We start from the raw sequence: 25,473 nt of genomic DNA on the forward strand, positions 1-25,473 counted from the left end.
GCATGGTGGTGCGTGCCTGTAATCCCAGCTACTCAGGAGGCTGAGGCAGGAGAATTGCCTGAACCCAGGAGGCGGAGGTTGCGGTGAGCCGAGATGGCGCCATTGCACTCCAGCCTGGGTAACATGAGTGAAACTCTGTCTCAAAAAAATAAAAATAAAAATAAATTAAAAAAAGTAGTTTGGGTGCACCTGGCCCTGCACAGCCTCACTGACCATCAATTCCCGGTCCACTGCAAACACACCCCTCCCATCCTTGGGCTCCAGGCGGAAGGCAACCACAGGCACATATACCAAGTAGGGGTATTGCCTGCCCTTCTCCATGGCCAGGGCAGCAGCATGGCCCGAGATGCGCCTCTCCGCACGTAGAACAGATGCATGGCGGCCCATGGGTGCCACGAACATCTCTCTGCCCAGGTGTGAGTGCAGCAGTGCCAGCACCAGCACAAAGTCCTGGTCGGGCACCACCGTCCAGTGAGAGGGCACTGGCTCCTTCAGTGGCACAAGGTGTGCATCTACCCGGCCCTGCTGGACCACCACCGGAGAGACGGGTGTCTTGGGGCGGGCTCTTCCTACAGGGAGGTAGGCCAGTCGGCCGCGGTAGGTGCGCAGGGCTGCCGGGCGCAGGAAGGTGCCCAGAGTGAAGCGCATCTCCCCCAGGCGCCGATCCTTCGCCCTCTCCAGGTCCACGTCAGCAGTGAAGCCCTAGGCCAGACTGAGCACAGAGAAGAGGCGCAGCCCGGAAGCCATGTGCAGTGACAGCAGGTTCAGGGGCGACAGTAGCCTGCGGCACAGCAACAGCGCGCAGTTGGTCGGGAGGTCTCCATCAGTAACCTAATCACAGCCAGCATAATGGTTCGAGGACGCTGGCAGCACGTTGCCAGAGCCTGCGGGGAGGCTGCACAGGTGCCTGGATGGCGGCCTCCCAGTCAGGCCGCTCCGTGAGCCAAGTCACCACCTGCGCATCAGCTGGTCCCCAGACCTGACTACCGGAGCGGCCCAGCTCCGCCGACCGCACCAGCTCCCACGCGTGGTTCCGCCACTCAGTGAGCACGGGCGTGACGAAGACTTCAGCCTCAGCCAGGACGGGCTGCACGTGACTCCGGAAGAGCTGCAGGGCCTTGCCCTGGCCCCAGCGCGGGTTCAGCAGCACCAGCACGTGGCAGAGCCGCCCGCGGGATCCGTGACCGCGACCCACGGCTTCCGCGCCAGGGGTCCCGGAGCTGTCGGGCACTGCCCGTGGCGGCGGCTCCTGCCTTCCGCTCCTCATCGCTGCTGCCCAGGCAGCCGTCGCGGCAGGCTGTGGGGCTCCCCCTCCCCACGCGGAGCCCGGAGCCTGGGCTGTGGGAGCACCGACGTTGCCCCCTGCTCCCTGCGGCGGCTCGATCCAGTCGGTCCGGTTTGCCGGGAGACGGGAGGCTCGATCCAGTCGGTCCGGTTTGCCGGGAGGCGCCACCACCGTTCTGCAGTGGCCTGGGGAGGAACGCAGCTCGTCCCAAGCTCAGCCCACGTCTGACGGACTAGAGCGCCCGCTGGAGCGGACTCCCCCGCCTCGCTCCCTCCCGCCTCAAACTTTTCGCTCAACCTCTCTCTTCCTCTTGCTCTAGCCATGTAGGACATGCTGGCTTCTCCTTCCCCTTCTGCTGTGATTGTAAGTTTCCTGAGGCCTCCCCAGCCATGCTTCCTGTACAGCCTGCAGAACGGTGAGCCAATTAAACCTCTTTTCTTTAAAAATTACCCAGTTTCAGGTGTTTCTTTATAGCAGTATGAGAACAGACTAATACGGTACTTCATAACTTGACAGGAATGAATAAATGAAGTGAAACAGATAATAAACACTATGGGAGATCGGAGGAGAGGACTTACCCCTGGAAGTCATCAGGGATGATGGCCTTCATGAGAGGTCCTTGAAGGGCAGGGAGGACCTGAACAGGCAGAGGAGGCAGAAAGATCTCAGAAGTGAGATCATAAAGGCATATTGGAGGCAATGAAGATGCAGTCTGGTCGGAGCAGAGGCTCTCCCAGAGACAGGAAATCGTCATATTTGCAAACTGGAGAGAAAGATTTGGTACTGCCGGTCCTAAGGGAAAGGTGATGGACTTGATGACCTCTCAAAATGATCCAAAACCGAATGGTAAATGCCTAGTTTTCACAATGAAAGGTCCAGGCTGGCCTTTTGAAGGTTAAAGCCTTAGATTGAAAAGCAATGGTGCTGAGCCACTGTAACTAGTAGAACAGTCTCTAAGAGAGGTGTGTACTCACTTGTGCCTGCTAGAGAAGGAAGGGTTCTTAAAAGTGATCTAGTCCGGCCAGGCGCAGTGGCTCACGCCTGTAATCCCAGCACTTTGGGAGGCCAAGGCGGGTGGATCATGAGGTCAAGAGATCGAGACCATCCTGGTCAATATGGTGAAACCCCGCCTCTACTAAAAATACAAAAAAATTAGCTGGGCATGGTGGCCCGTGCCTGTAATCCCAGCTACTCAGGAGGCTGAGGCAGGAGAATTGCTTGAACCCAGGAGGCAAAGGTTGCGGTGAGCCATTGCACTCCAGCTTGGGTAACAAGAGCAAAACACCAACTAAAAAAATTTACAAAGTGATTAAGTCAAACTCTTATTTGGCAGAAGGAGAAACGGAGGCCAAGAGAAGGGAAGGCTGCCAGACAGAGGCAGAGGCAGGAATTGAATTTGAGGTCCTGCGAGGCATGCTGCCCGTGCTGCCCTGCTGACTCCCCTTCCTGGGACAGCAAGGAAGGCAGTTTGCATTTCTCAGTTCAGCTGTTCCCAAGGAGACGTCCAACCCAGACCCCCATAGTCCCTCTGGCAAGCACTGAAGGTATTTTATGTGTTTCAGCCCTATGGGCGATACTCTGTCAATCTAGAATTTGTCTGACCGTCAGTCACAGTGAGATCAGAAAAGGCCTTGAGTGCCTGCCAAGTGCTAGAGCTTTATCAGGCAGAGGAAGTTCTCTGGGAAGAAGGGGAAAAGCTGGTGCACCCTGCTGGTGAGGAAGCTGGCCTATGGTGGGTGGTCTGGGGGCTTTCTCCTTGCACATCCAGCTGGGCCTGAAACTGGTACATCCCATCTGACTTTCTCCAAGGAGAATTTGATTTCCTTTCCCAGCACTGAGCTTGTTTCTGCCTGACACAGGGACAAAACTGTTTCTTTTACCTGGGAGCTTCAGCTCGCAGTCGGCATCAGAAGCAGCAATTTAAGAAGAAAAGGCTGGTGAAGGGAATGTATCACTGAACTATCCAAAAGACTCTTTGTGGCCTTCAAGCTACTATGTGCAAACGCTCAACTCTCTGAACCTCAGTTTCCTCATCTATAAATTGAGGAGCATATCGCCACCCTCCCTGGGCTTATGGGTGGTTCAGATCAAGCTCAGGTCTACACAGATATTTGACACTGATTTGCAGTCTTCTTCAAATGCCCCCTGCAAGCTCTCGGTTCCTTATCTGCTGGGGCTAGAGGTAAAAGGACCAACCAGGAGGCAGCTGAGGTTTTCTTCAGAAGTGCCCCTGGATGGCAGAATCAGAACCTAAGCAAAAAAGGATCCTCAGTGACCAAGGAGAGTGACAGAAAGGAGGGGAAATGAAGGAAGGGAGATGGACTTGGGGTGTGGTGCAAAAGCTGTTCATTCATGTCTCAAATATTTGAACCTACCAATGTGCCAAGCACCGTGCTGGGCCCTGGGAACTCAGATGAGCAAGACTCATTCATTCATTCATTCATCAAACATAGTTATTAAGGGACTTGTATGAAGCTTCCAGGTTCTGGCATAGAGAAGGGGTCAGGCAAGCAAATGAGAAACTGAAATGCAGGCTGGTAAGTATTCTAAGAGAGGATACAGACAGGGAGGCAAAGGGCATTGGCAATGGAGAGAGCCCTTATATTCTGAGGCTGCAAGGAATTCCCCAAGGCTGGAAGGGACGGTATGTCTTGTGGTGAGAGGGGAAGCTGGAAAGGCCAAGAAAGGCCCTGAATGCCACCAAGAGTTTGGACCACCTGTACATAGAAAGCCACTGAGCACTTTCCCAAAGGGATGCCAGATTCAGATTCTAATTTGGCTACCATGTGGCCAGGTGGAATGAAACAGGGGGATGAAGCAAAGAGGAGGGGAAGAAGGAAGAGAGGAGACTCTGGAGGTGGTTTGGACTGGGTGACTGGCCTTTAGTGGGCAGGGAGAGGGGACAGGCAGCTGTGCAGCCCGTATTCACTGAATGGATGCAGGGCAGGGTGTGGGGGAACTTATAACCACACAGGGACCTAAGCCCACCCCAGGTGCACTGAATCAGCATCTCTGGAATGGGGCCCAGCAGTGCATATACTGCAGGTCAGTGTTCCTGGTCTTGGGGGTTGCGCAGAGGATCCCTAAGACCAGCCACAGGCTCAATGATTTGCTATAAGGACTCAAAGGACTTAGAAAAGCCATTATACCCTTGGTTATGGTTCATTACAGTGAAAAAATACAGATTAAAATCAGCAAAGAGAAAAGGGACAAAGTCCAGAAGAAACAAGGCACCAGCTTCCAGTTATCCTTTCCCAGTGGAGTTGCAGAGACAGTGGTTCATTCTCCCAGCAGTGATGTGTGACGGCACATGCTAAGTGCTGTCCGCCAGGGAAGCCACCCAAGCAAGCCTTGGTGTTCAGGGTTTTTCTTGGGGGTCAGTGATGCAGGCATGCAGCTCCTGGGTGATTGACCCAGCTACTCAGGCTTCAGTCCCTAGAGAAGTCATATTAATAGAGCAAAGCCCAAAGCCTCAGGCATACAAAAACATTCTTAGAAGGCATAATATTTGGCCAAGCGTGGTGGCTCATGCCTGTAATTCCAGCATTTTGGGAGGCTGAGGCAGGTGGATCAACTGAGGTCAGGAGTTCAAGACTAGCCTGGCCAATATGGCGAAACCCCATCTCTACTAAAAATAGAAAACAAAAATAGGCATGATGGCAGGTGCCTGTAATCCCAGCTACTAGGAAGGCTGAGACAGAATTGCTTGAACTCGGGAGATGGAGGTTGCAATGAGCTGAGAAAAAAAGAAGGGAGAATATTCTAAGGACTCAGAGGTTATCTCCCCAGAGGTGGTCAGGGGTCAATCCTTTTTGTGGAATGTGCAGGGTTGGAGTGACCCAAGGCTGCTGGGCAAACAAACCCTTTACTGTCCAGTGGTCTATATTAGAATGCCCCGGGGAGCTTGCAGAATGCTTTATAGCCAGGCTGCACCCAGACCAATCACTCAGAGTCTCTGCAAGGTGAAGACCCACTGCCATGGATAGTAATTGGTACCAAGGGAGGGAGTGGGTTCATCCCAGAGGGAACGAGGAGAGAGTGGTCACAGGTGGAAAATATGGCGAAGAACAGTAGACTCAGGAGCAGCAGAGGGTGCAGACGGGAGGAAGGATGGCACACAGGGAAGGAGCGGCCAGGGAAAAGGTAGAGAACCAGGGTCCCCAGGGTCTGGACAGCAAAGAGAGAGAGAGAGAGCCTGCAGTCAAGTCACATAGTGGCCTGGTGCCTCAGCTCAGGCTGCTGTAACAAATTGCTAGGTGGCTTAGACTGTAATTTATTTTTCATAGTTCTAGAGGCTGGGAAGTTGGAGATCAGGCGCCCGCATGGTTTGGGTTGGGTGAGGATCTTTTCTTAGTTTCTCCTATGAACACTTCCTTGCTATATCCTCACATGGCACAGAGGGAAAGACAGAGACAGAGAGAGCGAGATAGAGAGAGAAAGAGAGAGAGAGAGAGAGCCTACTTGCTCGTGCTTCCTCCTGTAAGGGCACTAACCCCATCATGCAGGATAAAACATTCAGTGCATTGCACCTGGGAAGTCTCAGTTAGGTCTGGGGGAGGGACACGGTGCCAGGAGGAGCAAAAATTTCTATCTGTCTGGTACTCTCTTCCCCCTCCCCCTCCCCTTCCTCCTCTTGCTTTTCCTCCTCCTTCTGACCCCCTCCCTCCTTCTCTGCAGCTCTCCACCGCCCCCCAGACTTTCTTCATAGAACCAGAAGGGGACGCCTGAATTGGCCTGGACTGCCCAGCCTGTACAGTTCTGGAAGTGGGGTAGGGGTGGATGGAGTGAACTCAGCAGGCCTTGACTTTTCCAGGTCTAAGCACTGAAGATGCTTTGGTGCTTCTACACAGGGGAGAAAATTCAAAAAGAAACAAAACCATAAACCATACAACACAACTGTTACATGGATGCTAAAAATAAATTTTTTTCTTTAAGTTTCCAATGGCAAAAGTGTGAATATTTGGAAGCTGAATCTCCCTTGCCCTCTTTTGGAGGATGTACTGGTTTTGTAGTCACCCCAAACCTGCCTCAGTTTACCTATGTACTGGGTCACTCAGCCCTGTGGACCTTTGAATCTCAAGCCCAAGCACACCAGCACAAAGGCCTTTGGAGCCCTAGTATTCTTCCTGGGGTGGGGGACACACTATCTCTGCATTATCCCCCATCCCCACCCCAATGGCTCTCCAGGGGAGAAGAGCTTTGATGCATTATTAAGGGATCTTCGGGGCAGCTCTCAGCTGATTCCCAACATGTGACTCGCTATGAGCTGGAGCTCAGCTGAGCTCTGGGGAGACCCAGGTAAACAGACGCCGTCCCCGGCCTGGACTGGGAGCAGGGGAAGGGGCACGACTTTGATCAGCATCAGTGCTGCCAGGCAGGGGCCAAGAAGCTTAAGGATTCTGGGGATACCTTAGCCTGAGGCTCTACATCCTCCAAGATTGGTGTCTGGGAAGAGGGGAACATGAGCTACAGAAGCCAGCCATGGCGGACACCCAGGCCATGGCACATGATGGTATGTGGGATTCCAGGGGCAGGGCCCATGCCTGGCATGTGGCAAGAGTTCGAAAACTATGATGGGATCAAATTCCCACCAGCAGAGCCCGTCCAGGGTCACCAGAGAGCCTCCTGCCACCCTGGCCTGTCTCACTGGGGTTCTGCCTTGCTGAAGCCAAAAATCTAAAGCTGATTACAGTAAGCAGTCGGTCACCCTCTCCCAGTCTGGTCCTTCCTGGCCTCGGGCCACACATCAGTTCCGGGAAGCCCTTATTGTCCACTACAATGTGGCTTCCTCTGCTCCAAGTGTGGATCTGGTGTGAGCCTGGCATTGGAAGCTGCTTGGCTGGATTCAGACTCTAGGTCCCAGTACAACAAAAACACTCATTAACCATGCGGTCTCAGGCAAGTGACTTAACCCCTCTAAGCCTTGATTTCGTCATCCATAAATGAAAACTAAAACTAGTCCCTGTTATCAGAGCTCACAGAGCAAACTGCAGAACACAGTGCCTGCCATAAGAGAAGCACTAAGCATGAGTTAACTGGGTGAACGGATGAGGAAACACAGGAAGTGCGGCCTGCCCAGGGATTGACCTGGGGAAGCATCTCCTGGCTTCTTCTCCATAAGGATCTGGGTCAAATCCTCTCATCACTCAGAAGGCCTTAGGGGCCAGCAAGTGACAGGGGAGAAGACTATGACTGGAACACAGCCTCATTCATTCATTCATTATGAATGAATGAGGCTGTGTTCTAGTAACCTCCCAGGACCATTCAGACCTGGGAGGGTCCTGTGGGGGCCCTTCCTGGCACCAGGAGATGAGGGAGAAAGGATGAAAGCCAGGAGCTTTCCCAGGACTAATCAAGTCATTATAGGATTGGATTGCAGGCACTCAGTTTACATGATAAAGCTCATTTTGGAAGTGGTGGAAATAACACTGGTTTTAAGAAATAATTTAGTTTCCATGAAACGAATGCAAAGGGCAGAAATAAATGTGAATGCCTAATCCAAATTCAGTCCTCTCCAAAAAGCATCCAACTCTCTGAAAGTTGGTTTTAAAGGAAGTTTCTCCCACCCTCCTACCCGGACCCTATCCTTAAAAGGTGAGGTGTCCAATCATCTGGGAGGGGATACAGCTTCAACTCTGCCCAGCCCTGGTTGTTCTCAATGAAAGAACAACTGGGTTTTTTGTTAACTCTTTGTTCTGTCATCTTTGTCACCCCATCTCTTTTCAAAAGCTGTTCGTTAGTTTTTTGTTTTTTTGAGACAGGGTCTCACTCTGTCACCCAGACTGGAGTGCAGTGATATGATCTCAGCTCACTGCAACTTCTGCCTCCCAGGCTCAAGCAATCCCGAGTAGCTGGGACTATACATACATGCCACCATGGCTGACTAATTTTTGTATTTTTTATTGTAGAGATGGGGTCTCGCCATATTGCCCAGGTTGGTCCCAAACTCCTGGACTCAAGCAATTCTCCTGCCTCAGCATCTCAAAGTACTGGGATTACAGGCATAAGCCACCTTGGCTGGCAAAAGCTGTGATCTTTATGCACTGGGGGAGGGGGAGCATCAAGAAGGTAGAAGCTTTCTTAACTTGCCAGATCTTGGGAGATTTTGTTGCCATCCTAGGTCTTGAGGCTGTCTCACCTGGAGCTGCAACAGACATTTCAACCACATCTCACAATCCTGATTTTAGCTCTCCTCTCTCCCACTCTATGACAACCTGGAGCTTTATTAGAAAGCCTTAGCCTGACATTATAACCTTTACCAGGCACTGGGGTAAAGAACTAGATAGAAAAAAAGTCTATCTAGTCCAAAATGTCAGAGAGGCTCTGTGTCATGGCTCATATCTGTAATCCCAGCACTTTGGGAGGCTGAGGCAGGCAGATTGCCTGAGGTCAAGAGTTCGAGATCAGCCTGGCCAACATGGTGAAACCCCATCTCTACTAAAAATACAAAAATTAGCCAAGTGTGGTGGTGGTTACCTGTAGTCCCAGCTACTTGGGAGGCTGAGGCACAAGAAACACTTGAATCCAAGAAGCAGAGGTTGCAGTGAGCTGAGATCGCACCACTGCACTCCAGCCTGGGTGACAGAGTGAGACTCCATCTCAAAAACAAACAAACAACAACAACAACAAAAACCAACAATCAAAGAGAAACCCTGGGTTAGAGGGAGAGACATCCTCCAGTGAGCATGGCCTTAGGCTTTCAGCCCCTCTAACCATGATGTTTCTTGCTCTTTTTCTCCATCTCTCACTGGCCCAGATGTGGGGAAGGGGGGAGTTAGACCGGGTAAGTAAGATCCAAGCACCTGTAAACCTCTGAGCCAAATACAATTCTTCAGATAGCAGAATGCAGTCTGAGGGGAAGTGGCGAGAAACATGGTTCCTTTCATCTTCTATTACACTGGCTTTAAAAATTCATCTTAAAAATATGACAACAACATTCAATGTGGCATTGTTCATAACTGAAAAAGATTGAAAACAACCTAAATGTCTGCTTACAAGGACCAGATAAATAAATCATGATACATTCATGCAGTGGGGACTGTATGGAGTTACTGAAAGGGTGAAATACCTGTAGATATAATACCAAACAATCTCCAAGACATATTATTAAGAATACCAGGGCCAGGCCCAGTGGCTCACACCTGCAATTCCAGCACTTTGGAAAACTCAGGCAGAAATATGGCTTGAGCTCGGGAGCTTGAGACCAGCCTAGGCAACATAGTGAGACTATATCTCTACAAATACAAAAATAAAAAAATTAGGCGTGATGGCACACACTTGTGGTCTCAGCTATTTGGGAGGCCATGGTGGGAGGATCACTTGAGTAGGTGAGGTCGAGGCTGCCATGAGCTATGATTGTGCCACTATACACCAGCCTGGGTGACAGAGCAAGACCCTTTCTCAAGAAAGAAAAAGGTTACCAATAAAATGCAGGAACACTGTGCCGGGTGTACTAATACTTGTATGAAAATATATTTTAAAATACTATTTGAACCTAGATGCTGAGTGTGCATAGACCTTCTCAGAAAAGACACACGAGAACGCAGTAACACTGGTTGTCTCTTGGAAGGGGAGCTGAGGCCTGGAAGAGGAAGGGATGGGAGAGAGATTCCCTCTTCACTCTAGGTCCTTTGCATCTTGAATTTTGTACTCTGTGCATGTACTATCTATTCAGAAACAAACACAGATGGTCCCCAGCTTACTATGTTTTTGTTTGTTTGTTTGTTGTTTTGAGACAGAGTTTTGCTCTTGTTGTCCAGGCTGGAGTGCAATGGCACAACGTTGGCTCACTGCAACCTCCGCCTCCTGGGTTCCAGTGATTCTTCTGCCTCATCCTCCCGAGTAGTTGGGACTACAGGCATGTGCCATCACGCGTGACTACATTTTTGTATTTAGTAGAGACGGTGTTTCACCATGTTGGCCAGGATGGTCTCGATCTCTTGACCTCATGATCCGCCCACCTCGGGCTCCCAAAGTGCTGGGATTACAAGCATGAGCCACCGCACCAGGCCAGCAGGAACTGTATTTCAAGTACCATATAACTATTCTGATTTTCACTTTCGGTATTTAATAAATTACGAAATGGTCAACACTTGACTATAAAATAGTTGGATGATTTTGCCCAGCTGTAGGCTAATGTTCTGAGTATGTTTAACGTGGGCTGGGCTGAGCTATGATGTTCAGTAAGTTGGGTGTATTAAATGCATTTGTGACTTACAATATTTTCCATTGACAGTGGGTTTATTGGAATGTAACTCCAACGTAAATGGACGAACATTGACGGTACACACAATGGGACATTATTCTACATTATTCTGCCTTAAAAATGAATGAAATTCTGATACATCCTACAATACGGATGAACCCTGAAAGCATTATGCTAAATGGAATAAGAGACACAAAAAGACAAATCTGTACCATTCCTCTTACACAAGGTACCTAGAATAGGCAAATTCATAGAGACAACAAGTAGAATAGTGGTTATTAGGGGCTGTGGGGAGAGGGAGTGGGGGGTTACTGTTGAATAGGTACGGTGTTTCTGTCTGGAATGATGGAAAGTTCTGGAAATAGATAATGGTGAAGGTTGTGCAGCATTGTGAATGCACTGAATGACAGTCAAGTGTACCCTTAAAAGTGGTTAAATGGTATGTCTTGCGTTACAGACATTTTGCCGCAATAAAAACCAAATACATAACATAAGCTATTTTAAAATACATGTTTTACAATTTCAGTGTCTAACGACCACTTAATGAAAATCCACCACCTCCAGTGGGAGTGTGTGGCATCCAAGAGCCTGAGCTTTGGAACCAAACTGAACTGAGCTGGACTCATGCCTCCACCAGTAACTAGTTTTGTCACCTTCTAAATTAACCTTCGAGAGTAGAGGTCAGTAAACTCTTCCTGTAAAGCATTAGACAGTGAGTATTTTAGGTTATGCAGGCCATATATGGTCTCCGCTGTAAGCAACTACTCAATGTAAAAGCAGCAGCCACAGACAGCCAACGAATGAATGAATGAATGAATGAATGAATGAGGCTGTGTTGCAGTAACAACGGGCAGTGGCCAGATTTGGCCCACAGGCTGCAGTCAATCTCTGCTCTGTGGCTTTCAGTTCCCACGTTTGTAAGATAGGGACAATAATACGACCACCGCACAGTGCCACTGTGGGAATAAATGGGGCAATGTGTCAAATTCTTTGCTAAATGCCTTGTGTATAATAAGTAGCCAATAAATGCTTATTTTTGTAAATGTGGTTGTTGAGGTAGATGCTGAGAATGCAGAAGAAGGAAGTCACATTTACTGAGCACCTACTGTAAACACAGCAGGGCCAACTCTTACTAGGACAGGACTTCCTTTGTTATTTTTATTAGTTACTTATCCAAAACATCTCATGTTGGCACGGAGCTTCGCGCTTTGGGTCCATTAGCTCATTTCATCTTCCTGATTACTCTCTGGGGTAAATATTCTGAATCAGGAAGCCAGACCTCCAAGGGCACCCTGCTAGGCAGAACAGAGACAAGGTTTGAAGCCTCAGCCATCTTATTCCAAAGCCTGGGTTCTCAACCAAGCGTAGTACTGCCCGCTTGTGCTCCACTCTGTTCCCTCCACCCTGGGAGATCTTCTGAGAGGGGGAGGGTTTTATAAGAATGAGGAGGTACTGCTGGAGTTTAGTGGCCAGAGTCCAGGAATGCTAAACGCCTGGCAGACCCGTTTAAATGTCTGTAAAACAAAACATTACCCGGTCCCAAAGGGACGCCCAAATATCAGTGGTACTCCACATCACGCTGCCCAGATGCGACTCCATTACCACCCTCCCTTGAGCAGATCACAGTCCTATGGGAGACGGTGCACTGGGGCACAGAGTGATCAGCCTGCGGATAGGTGGAGGCGTCCCTCGAGGGCAAGGTGGTATGGGGAGGATGTCTTCATCTCTGCTGAGAGTGGAAGAGACAGGTGGTGCAGGTTGTTAAATTTTAAGTTTAGCAGATTCTTTGTTTCCCTCTAAATCTGCATGAAAGACAGTGCAGTGTACTAGAAAGGGCACTGGACTGTCAGAGGCCAAAACCACTGACTTGACCACTGAACAGCTGTGTAAGTAGGGCAACTCGCTTGGCCTCTCTGGGCTTCAATATCCTCGGAGTGAAAAGAGGATCCTGACACATGCTTGTCCCCTTACAGGGCTGTAGCTAGGATCAAATAGGGCAGCACAGTGAAAGTGCATATCTCTGTCCGAAGGGAAGGCGTGTTACTAAGTGAATCGTAAAGCAATTATCAACACAATAAAGCTCTTCCCTTTTAAATCTTGAGTTTGGCTTCCAAAGGCTGCCTGGAGATTTTATCTAACAGTCCAGGTGCAGATGACTGCCACCGGCTGCCCTTCCTGCCCCCAAAATTGAACTTTAGCTTTGATGGCATCTCCAGCAAAACCAGCCAGGGTGAAAAATGAGTGCAGGAGAGAGCGACTGTGCTTCCTGTTGGCTGTACGTCCTCAGGGTCATGGAGAAGCCATCCATTCTCAGCCAGAGACTAAACCAGAAAAGGGCCAGAACAGCCTGATGGGGTCACTTGTGGGTCAGGCCCCACAAGCTGTTTTTCCCCCAGGACAGGAGGGACTGGGTTAATAGCTACTTTGGTCAAAATATCAAATTGGAATCAATCTACATAAACGTCAAGACTGCTCTGCATGTAAAAATAAGGAAGTGGTGCATCATAGCAGGAAGTCTGTCTGCAGAACAAGGTACAGGTGTTTTTTTCCCTAGGGCTCTGATTTCTCTTCTTTTACTTAGAGATCAGATGGCAGCTGGGTTCCCTGCCTCTTCAGATCTAGCTAATTGTGGTCCTGCCTCTGCAATTCCACACCTCCTGAAGGCTTCCTCAAACTCTATGCAAGGACCTGGGAGGCTACATCACCCATCACACGCCCTGTGCCCCATATGCCCTCATCAACCCAGCAAAGAAACTTGTTCCATTCTCCAGTTCCAAAAAGAAAAACAGAAAAAGCAATCGCAAGAAGATTCCAAAGAGAGAAGAATTTGAAGAAGTTTCCCGTGCTAACACAGTAAGCAACCTTGTATTGCAGCAAACAGGTGTTGGAGTCAAATTTCTAGAACCCAAATCCCTTACTTATGTAATGGGGCGACCTCAGAAAGTCTCTTCACCACCAGGTTTGACATTTTTATCTGTAACATGAGGCTGTCAATCTCCACATTAAAAAGCTGTTGTGAGGACTCAATTAAATTTGTCATGTAAATGGCAGGCACATAATATATGCCTATTTCAGTTAGTGCTCCTGGCTACAGATTGATTTATTTAAATCACTTCCTCTTATTTAAAAGGAATGTGGAGTCTGGTCCAACCGTAGAGTCTGGCAGCTCGCCATGTGTAGGCAGAATTGGATCAGGGCTCTTCTCTCTTCTGTGTAATTGTTTCCTTTTCTGTCTTCTAGCCTTCCTCATAGTCATAAAATGATTGCAGCTGGGCCAGGTATCACATCTACCTTCTGCAGCCTCCAGAAGAAAGCTCTTCTTCCTTTGCCATGGGACAACAGCCCTGGGTTTTCTCTGATTATAACACTTAAGGTCAAGTTCCCACTGTGGAAGCTATCATTGAGGCTGGCAGCATGCCATTCCATGATTGGCTTGGCACAGATGATAAACGGATGAGATTACACTCTGTGCCCTGTGGTACCCCAAAGTCCAGGCTCCTCCATGTGCAATCTTGTCTTCACATTTGTGTCCCCGAAGTCTGGCACAACAGTTGACACACAAGAAGACGCTCAGTAAGAGCTTGTTGAATGAATGATCCTCGTTGACTGAGGATTATAAAATCTAAGGAGAGAATAAGTGTGTGCGGCATTAGAACATCTAATCATTCTCTGAATCAGTTGTTCAGTTAGTGGTATTTTCCCAGATATTCTTTTCCATGAAATCCCAGGTTGCAAATGCTGACCTTCACCTTTTCCCGAAGAGAAGCTTGCTTCTCCTGTAACACCTGGGAAAGCCTAAATACACCCCCTTTCCTGGCCTCGTGAGCTGTCTGAAGGTGGCCAATGCAGCTTCTGCTGCCTCTGCACAGCTCACTCAAGCCAGGGAGCATGACAGTCAATAATCCAATTCAATTTTTAATCATCGAGTCCAATAAGGGAGATGAAATTTATCTCTTTTTCTTTTTTTTAGGCAGAGTTTCACTTTTGTCGCCCAGGCTGGAGTGCAATGGTACGATCTCGGCTCACTGCAACCTCCACCTCCTGTATTCAAGTGATTCTTCTGCCTCAGCCTCCTGAGTAGCCGGGATTACAGGCACCTGTCACCACACCCAGCTAATTTTGTATTTTTAGTAGAGACCCGGTTTCACCACATTGACCAGGCTGGTCTTGAACTCCTGACCTCAGGTGATCAGCCCGCCCCAGCCTTCCAAAGTGCTGGGATTACAGGGATGAGCCACCACGCCCGGCCTCTTTTTTTTGTTTTGTTTTTAATCAGAGTGTGTGGAGAGGCAAGCCGTAGGTAGCCATCCTGAGGGATGTTCTCTGCAGCTGACACAGAGATCTTGACAAGGTGAGGATACAAAATCTGGGGCAGTTGGCCAGGCTGCGCCTGTAATCCCAGCATTTTGGGAGGCCGAGGTAGGCAGATTGCTTGAGGCCAGAAGTTTGAGACCAGGCTGGCCAACATGGCGAAATCCTGTCTCTACTAAAAATACAAAACTTAGCTGGGTTTGGTGGTACCTGCCTGCAATTGTAGCTATGTGGGAGGTAGAGACACGGAAATCACTTAAATCCAGAAGACGAAGGTTGCAGTGAGCAGAGATCCCACCACTGCACTCTAGACTGGGCTACAGAGTGAGACTGTCTCAAAAAAAGTCTCGGAGGAGCAGAGCCATGGTGCCCATGAAGAGGGAAACTGACCCGGGGGTGTGGCAGAGGAGGTGTAACAGCAGAGCCCCACACGTCAGAGAACCCCTGTCCTGGGCCCACTGGGGCACACAACATGGGAGGTGAGGGAGACACGGAAGCCAGGTCACACGGCATTCAGCCTGGGCTGCCCAGAGCCTCCACGACCAACACTCAGGTGTGGGATGTCCATTCAACAGTGCCTCGATCTTGGGGAGAACAGAGAATCCCAAGCAAATAACCCCAGCAGATCACTGGGATTGAGTCCCACACAGCTGCTGGTAACGGCCTGAATGGCCCACGGCCTCCTCCAACTCACTGTGTCCAAACACAAACATATTTCGCTCATGCCTGCTGCTCCTGCAATCCTGACTCCAATCTCTGTAACAGCCCCTTCAGCCCCCAAGACTTCCTAACGAGCTGCTTGGGCATCGTCCTAGATCCCCACCCCTATCTGGACGGCCCTTATTTACCAAGACCTGTTGAGTCCATCATGGCAACATCCATCACCTCTCTTGACTCCCAGCCATTCCCATCCCCTCTCGCCTGAACTGGTCTTTCTGCTCCAGTCTTGCCCCCTCCAATACTATCATGGTGTCACCAAACCTGTGCTTCCAATACACAGGTCATATCCTGCTATTTACCTCCTCAAAAATCTTCAGGGCTCCCCACGGTCTACAAAATAAAACTCTGTGTTCTTCACGGAACACCCAAGACCCACCACTTGTCATTCTACTCTCATTTCCGGCGCATAAGGAGCCTCGTTCTCAGAGCCAGGGGATGCTCTCCCGTCTCAGAGCCTTTGCTTGTGCGGCTCTAGACACAGGGCCTGCCTTCTCCCTATCTCTTCCTTCTGAAGTCTGTAAGGTCTTTCAGGCTGACTGACTGTGCCACAGTAACCTCTGTGGCCTGCACGTACACTCCAGATGAGTTCCTGGAACTAGAAAGCCTGAAGTAATTGGAAAATCACAAGAGGAGAAGAAATGATTGTCTTCTGCAGCATGTAATTAACTTTGAGGCATTCTTCTATTGTTCCTTATTCCCATCTCAACTGATAAGGCAACTGGACTTTGTAACCGACCTTGGTCAACCTCATGACTCCAGACTCTACGGCCCCATCCGGGCTTGCCAAAACCGCCCTGAACTGTAACTTCTGTAACTTTCCACTGCCTGCCCCAAACCTATAAAACCAAGTCCTATCCCACCGCCCTCCACTGACTCTTTTCCAACTCAGCCCACCTGCACCCAGGTGAATAAACAGCCATGTTGCTCCCACAAAGCCTGCTTGGTGGGGGGGGGGGAAGGTGCCTCTTCATTCAGAGCTCGAGTTTAACAAAGTCCTTGTCATTTTCCAGGCTCCTGTTTCAATGCCTCCTCCTGCAGGCATGTCCTGGGGGCGTGGGTTCAAGGGTAGGTGACTGTTTTCTCCCTCCCACCACTGCCCCATGCTGGGGTATCTATTTCGGCATGCTTTTCATTTGGCCCAGGGCAGTGAGGACAGTGTCCTGCTAGCTATATTCAGCATTTATGTTGTATCAGGTACAGCCAACATAAATTTCCACCCACGATCTCATTGAATCCACACTGTTAGGAGAGGTGGTTTATCCTGTTTCACAGACAGGAACCTGAGGCTCAGAAAGGAGAAGTGATTTGCCCAAGCAAGTGACAGAGCAGGTTCCACTCTGCATATTCTCATGGAGTCCAGCAAAGTTCCTCCTCCACCTCCCCGCACAAGGCAGCCCCGGGGTGGGAGAACCCTTGGGAAACCCACCTGAGCTCTGCTTTATTTAAAGGGCCCTTGAGTTCCGAAGCAGGCTGGCGGAGCACACTCCTGTGATCACTAATTCACATTTCTCCTCCCTCCCTGGCCCCTGCCTTCCCAAGGCCTGCCATGAATCAGGGCCTCAGGCCCAGGACTGAGCAGGTCTGCATAATTTCCTGAATGTCACCAAACCCATCTGTCACACCCTGAGCTTCCCAAATGCCATCCCCGGTGCACCCAGGGAGGCTCTGAGCCATATGGCCAGGGAGCCCCTCTGTGAAATCCCATTAGTGCTCTCAGCTAATTGGCTTTAAAGCACACAAAGTAATTAGGAAGGGGGCCCTACACGTGTCCCCAGAGGGGAATGGGAACTACACCATCCAGACAGCCTCTGAGAGCTCCCTCATCTCTCCCTCCCCACTGTGAACTTATTTCTTCCTAAATGTCTTCCCTCTCTCCCATGGCCTCGCTGCTGTGCTGGGGCTGAGGGATGGCTCAGAGAAACATTTACATTCAGACATGCAGGTCACTGGGATGGAAGCAAGTTTTGAGATATTATCTTAGGTTTTCTCCTCCCTGCCTTCTCCCTCATTCCGGCCAGCAGCAGCTCTAAACTTCACTGCTGTGGGGGAGGAAGTAGTGGAGTGGAGGGAGGAAGGGAGGGAGGGAGGGAGGGAGGGAGGAAGGCAGGAGGAAAGGGGACCCCGACCCTCTCGCAAAGCATTTCCTGCCACTCCCAGCCACAGTGTGGTATGTCTAGGGTGATCCCAGCCTGCCACAAAACAGAAACAATGGGGAGAAAAGGCGGATATCTTGGTGGCAACCAAGATGGAAGGATGACAGTGTCTCCCTCCCTCTCCCTCCCCGCCAAGCCTCCTGACTTCACATAGGCTAAGGCACACCTGAATGCCCAGGAAAGGGACCTTGACTTCAGAAACTCAAGTGTTGCATTTAAGATCAAGAATTTAAAATCCAATTTCTCGTGCACTGCCTTCTGGACTGGGATTCAAGGTGGCATTGAGGGAGCACCTCCCAGTGCTGGGGCTTTGCGTTCAGTGCAAAACCCATTCTCTCTGACCTCTCAGCAGTGCACCGAAGAGGATTCTACTGCCCTTATTTCACAGATGGCTCAGGGGCCACAGGAAGGCCATGGGGAAGAAGCAGGAGGTCTGAGGTTGAGACCCACTTCCTCTCACTCTGAGAGCGAAGCTGTGCAGCTCCCCAAGAGGCAGGGGCCAGAGCTGGAGGTGAGGACACAGTCACAGACCCCTGGGGCAGCTGTGCCATTGCTGGAACCTCCTCTGTGAAGGAGGAACTTTGTGTACCTGTAGCACTTTCCCTGGCTGGAATCCTGCAACTGTCACAGTGGTCCAAGATCCAGGAAGGCAGGGTGAGAGCATCGTGCCCACTTTCTAGCAGTTGCAAGGGAAGGCTGGGGTCTGATGCACAAGTCCAGCCAGCAGGGAGCCCCGTCGGTGAGGGGCAGGAGGGGTGCATGGAGAGCCTCTGTTGACTGCTCACTGCCTCAGCTGGCAGGTCAGCACCCAATTGCAATTCCAGGTTACAATCAGAGAAGTATTTTGGATTCCAGATTTTTTCAGATTTTGGAATTTGAAAGTCCAAAATGCTCCAATGAGCATTTCCTTTGAACCTGGTCTTCAGGCATCATGTGGGCACTCACAAAGTTTTGGATGTTGAAGCATTTGAGATTTTGGCTTTTTGGATTAGGGATGTTATGTTATCTCCTGAACAAGGCCACTCATTCAGGAAAGCCCAGAGCTTGGGGAGATGGAGCGGCAGCCCGAAGAGGTGGTTTCTGAGGCTCCTCCCATGTGGAAGGGCCGACAAAGTGGTGACGGCAGCCCACAAAATAGAAAACCCGGTATTTAGCTAATGGAACACGAATAAAACCTGCTGACGATGTTTGTCTCTGCCTAATTCAAATGGAGCCAAGCCAATGCATTATTAAAAAAAAAAAAAGACACCAATCTCTCCGCAAAAGCAGTGAATTGTACCATAAATCGCCGGTGGTGGTTTTCCAGGGATATGAAGAAGGGGTTTTCACAATACACCACGTGACACACTCTGTCTCCGATCTCTCAACGTTTCTCTCCACAAGCTCAGTCCTTTAGTTATCCAAATCCCTCCCTCCTTTATCTTGCTGTCTCCAAAACTCAGAGCTGTGCTTTAACTTTCTCCATCCTGCCCTCCCTTCTTGGCCCCCCTGGGGAGCCCCCCACCTCCCCAGGTGTCCCCTCCTCCGCTCCTGGGGTTCCCCATCTTCCCTCAAATGAACCAGTTTGGCCTCTCTTAGTTTCTATAACTCTGCATCTCAACGTTTCTCCCTTCACTACACAGTAATGCCCAGGAGGCCAAGAGCCCACAAACAAGGGACCCTCCCTTCCCAGAAAGGAGGAGCGAGGTGACTACAAATATTTGGCTGTAATTTTTCCCACCACACTTGTTTCGATGGGCAGCGCTGAGCCCCAGTCCTGGCAGATCTCAGAACCCAGCTCTCATGAGCCTGGGGCATGTGGGCCCCAGGAAGCCTCTGGGTGACGACCTTGCATCCCACTCTGCAGCCACCCTGCCCTGACCTCTGCCCTTTCCCGGTCCCCCAGGCCTGCCCTGCCCTGTCCCACCTCAGCATGCCCAGGAAGGCCACTGCTTGTGGCCTCCAAGAGGCTCACCCCAGAGCAGGCATTATGACGGGACTGACAGGTCCAACCTGCAGACTCTGCCTGGGTCCTTGGACCAGCCAGGAAGCTAATGTGGACAGGGCTGGCCCCGAGCACAGTGGTGGGTGAGGCAGGCCAAGCTTGAGCCCTCACCAGGGCTGCCCCGATCGCCAGGCCTGGCTTTCTTCTGGCACCCAGTCACCCAGGTTCCACCCACCCTGTGCTCTCCCAGGTCAGTGGATTTCTGCTACAGCACTGGCGCATCAGAGCTGCAGAGGGCCCTGGGATTTATGAGCTGAGTCTACCTCCCACGCCTCAGGATGGGATGTAAAGACCTAAAGAAAATCAGGGACCTTCATCCATAAGAGATCACATAAATGGGGACAGAATGAGCTAGAATCCTGGTCTCCAAACCTCCAGGCTCGTGTTTTCCCCATCGCATGCAGGGATTACATCATTCCTAGCTGGGCTTATTGACTGTTGAGTCAATCCAAACAATTTTGGAGGCTGAGGTGGGAGGATGGCTTGAGACCAGGAGCTTGAGATCAGCCTGGGCAGCAATTTGAGACCCTGTCTCTATAAAAAATAAAAAAATTAGCCAGGTATAGTAATATGCATCTGCAGTCCCAGCTACTTGGGAAGCTAAGGCAGGAGGTCTGTTTGAGCTCAGAACTTCAAGGCTGCAGTGAGCTGTGATTGAGCCACTGCACTCCAGCCTTGGTGACAGAGCAAGACCCTGTCTCTAAAACAGTAATAACAATTTCTAAACTACGGAGGTGGGTGGAGGGTGGGTGTTGCTGAAATTAATGAAATTGACAGTGTAGATTGTGGGCTCTCCTATGGTTATTTGCATTTTAAGTGGAAAACAAAGATCAAAACATCTCCTTGTCACAGTGGCAAATCCAGAGAGACAGAAAGCAGATTAGTGGCAACCAGTGCTTAGGGGAAGGGGCAGAATTGGAAGTGAGCACCCCGCTTCCTCTGGAGTGATGAAAAGGCTCTGCAGTGCACTTAATGCCATTGAATCGTACACTTGAAAAGGGCTGAAGCGGGAAGTCTTACGTTTCATGTGTTTCACCACAATTAAAAGAGAAACCTCTTTGACTCAAATACAGAAGACCGGTATTGAAGAAAGGTCTCACCCTGGGTGTCTGTTTTGCCTTTTCTTCCCTTTCTCGCCTGTCCCTGTCAGCAGACCTCAGCTGGGAGCATTCCTAGTGTAAGAGGGAAGCTGCACACAGTGGGGGAGTGGCTGCCACACAAGGGCACCATGCTGAGAAGCAAGACAGAACCAGTGATGAAAGGAGCCGCTCCTGCAAAACATCCAGGAATGGGAGAGACAGCAAAAATCAAGCTGCAGGGGAGGGGGTCTGTGACAGACGCATTACTCCACTGGGCACCGCTGAACGCTCCGGTGATTCTGACTTCACGTTTTACATTTTATTTTTATTTTATTTATTTTTTTTGAGATGGAGCCTGTGGCCCAGGCTGGAGTGCAGGGTCACTATCTATCTAGCTCACTGCAGCCTCTACCTCCTGGTTCAAGCAATTCTCCTGCCTCAGCCTCCAGAGTACATGAGATTACAGGTGCCTGCCACCACACCTGGCTGATTTTTATATTTTTAATAGAGATAGGGTATCCCCATGTTGGCCAGGCTGGTCTCGAACTCCCGACCTCAGGTGATCTGCCTGCCTCGGCCTCCCAAAGTGCTGGAATTATAGCCACTGAACCAGGCTCTGAATTCACTTTTTTATAAATTCTCCACATAAGTGAGATCATGTGCTATTTGCCTGTCTGTGCCTGGCTTATTTCCCTTAACGTGATGTCCTCCAGGTTCACCCGTGTTGTTGCAAATGACAGGATTTTATTCTTTTTATGGCTGAATAGTACTCCGTTGCATATAAAAAATGACACATGCGTGAGGGGATGGATGTGCTAACTCCGTGAGTTGATCATTATGGAGCATAACTGTATTGAAACATCAAATTGTACCCATAAATATAAACAATGACAATGGATTCATTTCTAAAATGGTGGCTCGCTGTAGAGACCAAAAAAGCCTTCCACAGCTCCAAGGGAGGTCACAGACCGTGGAGCAGGCTGGGAGCTCCAGGGCCTGGGCCTCTGGCACTTTCCACTGTCCTTCCCAGCCACCTCCCTCCCCGTCTTTCATGTCAGGCACTGCCTCTCCCCTCCCTGAAAGCCTGCCTCCTCCTTCCTCACTCAAACCACTCACTGTATTTTCAGGCCTTACTAGAACACTACTTAGGCTGTGAAGATCTGCATACATTTACCTGCTTTCCATAAAGGTTTTCATATCAGGCAGTTTCCCACAGGGTTGGAACCTCAACGCACTGAAATGGCCGAGTGTTTCTTCCTTAATCTGCTCACGGAACTCCCCGCAGGTCCCAGCACTGTGTTCTGCACACAGTGAGTCCCTTGTCTGGCAGGCGCTGGGTCTCCACCTGGCGTTGGGCTGTGAGCACTGGCCCCATAGTCCTGGGCTGGCAGTGCTCACCAGGGTGGAAAGGAGTTGATGCTCTTTCTCCTCGGGGTGCTCTTGCAAGTGTTAAATCTGTGGCTTGAGGCATGTCAGAGGCCCAGAATGGTTTTCCAAGGGGAAGAAATAAAAGTCCCCACAAGAGGACAGAGCTTGCCCATCCACTGAGGAAGAGTGCTCTAAGAGGGTCCTTTTCCAACCTGCTCAGCTGTGAACTTCCTCCTCGCCCACCCCTGCTGTCCCTCTTTTGCCATCTCCTCCTCCCCTAAGGGCCTGGGCACTGTGCTGGGCCCCTGCCTCTTGTATTTGACTTTCCCCCACATGGAGCTCTTAAGAAAGCCATCAAGTTGAACATCTCCCCACAGGGTGCAACCCAAACGGGCAGCTAGCGCTGTCAGCCACAGACCACGGCGTGAATGTGCTCACCCCAACCCTTCAACCCACACAGAGGGCCGCCTTATCCCGAGCGTACACTTTGTAAGCACACACTTCCCGGGGCGGACAGGGTGCCTGGGATCCCCTATCAGCTTAGCTGCCGATCAGGGTATAAACCTTAGTCCCTCCCTTCTCTGGCCTCAGTATCCCAGCTGTCTGATGAGACCTCTGGACTCAATGAATCTGGCTTTCCTTTTAGCTGGAATGTCCATGTTCACCAAGTTGTCGTTGGTGTCACTCAAGCAGCTGCTCCCGCCTCCCTCAGCCCCACCCACACACCCACCTCACAGTTAGTGTGGGAATGAGGAAGTGTGAGTGGGTATCCCCGTCAGAAACTGCTGGCCCTGCCGGTGTCACCACTGAGAGCCCCCCGGACACAAAGCCCTCCATGGACCCGGTTAGGCTTGCCTGGCAACACACAGGGGGCTGTTGCCCAGACACGTACTTCCCCATGGTGCCCCTCAGCTGACCACAGGGGAACTTTGGAAATATCCCATAGAAAAGACTTCATGAGATCTCATTCTCCTCAAGTCCATTTGGGGGGAGGGGGCCATAGAGAAAGAGGGCTCATTTTCTGGCTGCATCAGCCATCAGCCCTTAGCTCCAGAAGTCTGGGCCCTAAAGTCCTGGGCAGTGCAGGGAGGGCAGGTGAACATCTCCACCCCAGAGGCTGCTCCTGCCCTTGCCAGGCCTGACCTCAGAGGAGTTGATCACATGGGGGTGTTTTCTCCCCAAGACTCACAGAGACATGCAAAACACCAAGTAGAAAGGTAGGTGTTCCTTCCCCTACAGAGGGGAAGGAACTTGCTGAGGTCTCCACAGCGAGGGGGCCACCTCCAGTGCCTGGCCCCCAGAAGGTGCTCAGGCCTGAGCCCTCCAGTAGCACCAAACAGAGCAGTGCTGAGCCACCACCACCCCATCCTATTTCCCTAAGTCATGGCTAATAGGTCAACTGTCCTGGTCCAGGGATGTTTTAGCCAGCAACATGTGGCTCTGAAGTTGGCTTTCCTGCGGCTGCTGAAACAGATTAAAACAAAATGGTTGTCTTAAAACCCCAGAAATTTGCTCACAGTTCTTGAGGCCAGAATCTCACATCAGGGTGCTGGCAGGGCCACGTTCCCTCAAAACGCACCATACGGAGTCTGTCCTCGCCTCTTCCAGCTCCTGGGGGCCGAAGACACTGTTCAGCTCACAGCTGCGTCACTCCGGCCTCTGCCTCTGTCTTCCCGTGGTCTCTTCTGTGCCTTTCCCTTTTCTGTCTCCTCTAAGGACGCTTACTGATTTCGGTCCTGCTCAGATGATCTCATCTTGGGATCCTCAATTATGTCTACAAAGACACTTTTCCCAATCACGCCACATTCACAGGGTATGGGGGTTAGGAAATGGACGTATTTTTTTGGGAGGCCGCCGTTCAACTCATAACATACACCATTGCGTTGCCCCACTTCCCCAAACTGCCAGCCAGACTCCGTTTGCTCATGCTTTGTCGCAATAACAGCAGCAGCAGCAACATGGATAGATGACATTTACTGAGTGTTTACTAAGTGCCAGGCATGTTAAGCCCTTAACATATTAACTCATTTGTCACCGCAACTCTGTGAAGTGCTTACTACTCTCTCCAAACTGCAGTTGAAGTGACAAGGATCAGAGAGGAACATGTTGTTGGTAACAGGTGAATATAGAACTCAACTCCTGGGAGAGTGGACACAGACAAAGGTAAGAGACAGAGCTCTTGTCCCTGGAATTGAAGGGGGTGAGGATCCAAGGAAGGTGATGGAGGAACTCTGTCCAGCACCACTCTGCCCCTTCTGGCTGTGTTACACCAGGCCAGGGCCTGGCCGTCTCTGAGCCTCTATCTGGAATGAGGTCTGGGGTAGACCTTTCCTCGCACAGGCTTGGGTTAAGGACACTGGTTCTTAACCCTAGATGCATATCAGGATCCCCTGGGAGCTTTTCAAAATCCCTATGTCCAGGCCACTCCCCAAGCCAGCTACAGCAGAGTCTCAGGGAGCAGGGGGTGGGATCCTGGTACACGGGTGGCTTTGACAACTTCCAGATGATTCCAATGTGTGCTCCAACCCAAGAACCACCGCTTAAGTCTGTCCATTCTCTCTCCAGCTCATCATGTCCTATAGGGAAGCTGAGGCTCTGAAACTCTCTGTGTCCCTGACCCCCAGTAGTTACTGGGTAGCCGAGAGGTGTGCCTAACTTGATGCAGGTGAGGGATACCTGGGGCTGCAGCATGGGTTGGGGTGGGACAGAAAATGGGAAACAAATCCCTGGAGAGGCTGGGAGTGGCTGGCCAGCTTGCCAGAGACCCCTGATGTGAGTTCAGTCTCTGGCAGGTGCAGCCCAAGAGAGCAAAGTCCTGAAGCAATGATGCATGGTGAATTTTGGGTGTCCGACAGTGGGACACAGCAGGACACATGAACTCCCACCGTGTGACTTCTGGGAAAAGGGCTGGGCAGGATATGATGGAGGATTCATGGCAGTCAGGACACAGGGGTGCTGTGCTGGCCTGGTCCTGGCCTTTCCATCGCAGCTCAGACAGCTGGGGCAGTCTAAAGCCCAGGGAGGGGCTGATGGGAGGACTCTGTGTGAGGTTTGGGAAGGTTTTGGCACAGACTCAGCTGAGGCCAACTGACCAGACAGCTCAGGCTGCTGGGGCTGCCCCAAATTTGGAGTTCTGTGCCCCGGCTGGAGAAAGCAACCAGGAGAAGCACAGAGGAAAAACCCTCCTTCTCCTCTTTTCCAAGAATGAGAATGGGGCCTTCTCTGACCATTTGGGAACTGGGTTTTTAAGAGGTTAGGAACTGCCGGGCGCGGTGGCTCAAGCCTGTAATCCCAGCACTTTGGGAGGCCGAGGCGGGTGGATCATGAGGTCAAGAGATCGAGACCATCCTGGTCAACATGGTGAAACC

General features: G+C 50.7%; 1 pseudogene; it reads right to left on the minus strand.

Moving 5' to 3' along the window:
• Positions 1-165: 165 nt before the first annotated feature.
• Positions 166-23,005, minus strand: LOC108296744 (annotated as a pseudogene).
• Between the last annotated feature and the right edge of the window lie 2,468 nt (positions 23,006-25,473).

Source organism: Cebus imitator, unplaced genomic scaffold (assembly GCF_001604975.1).
Source record: "Cebus imitator isolate Cc_AM_T3 unplaced genomic scaffold, Cebus_imitator-1.0 Scaffold737, whole genome shotgun sequence".
Taxonomy (NCBI): Eukaryota; Metazoa; Chordata; class Mammalia; order Primates; family Cebidae; genus Cebus; species Cebus imitator.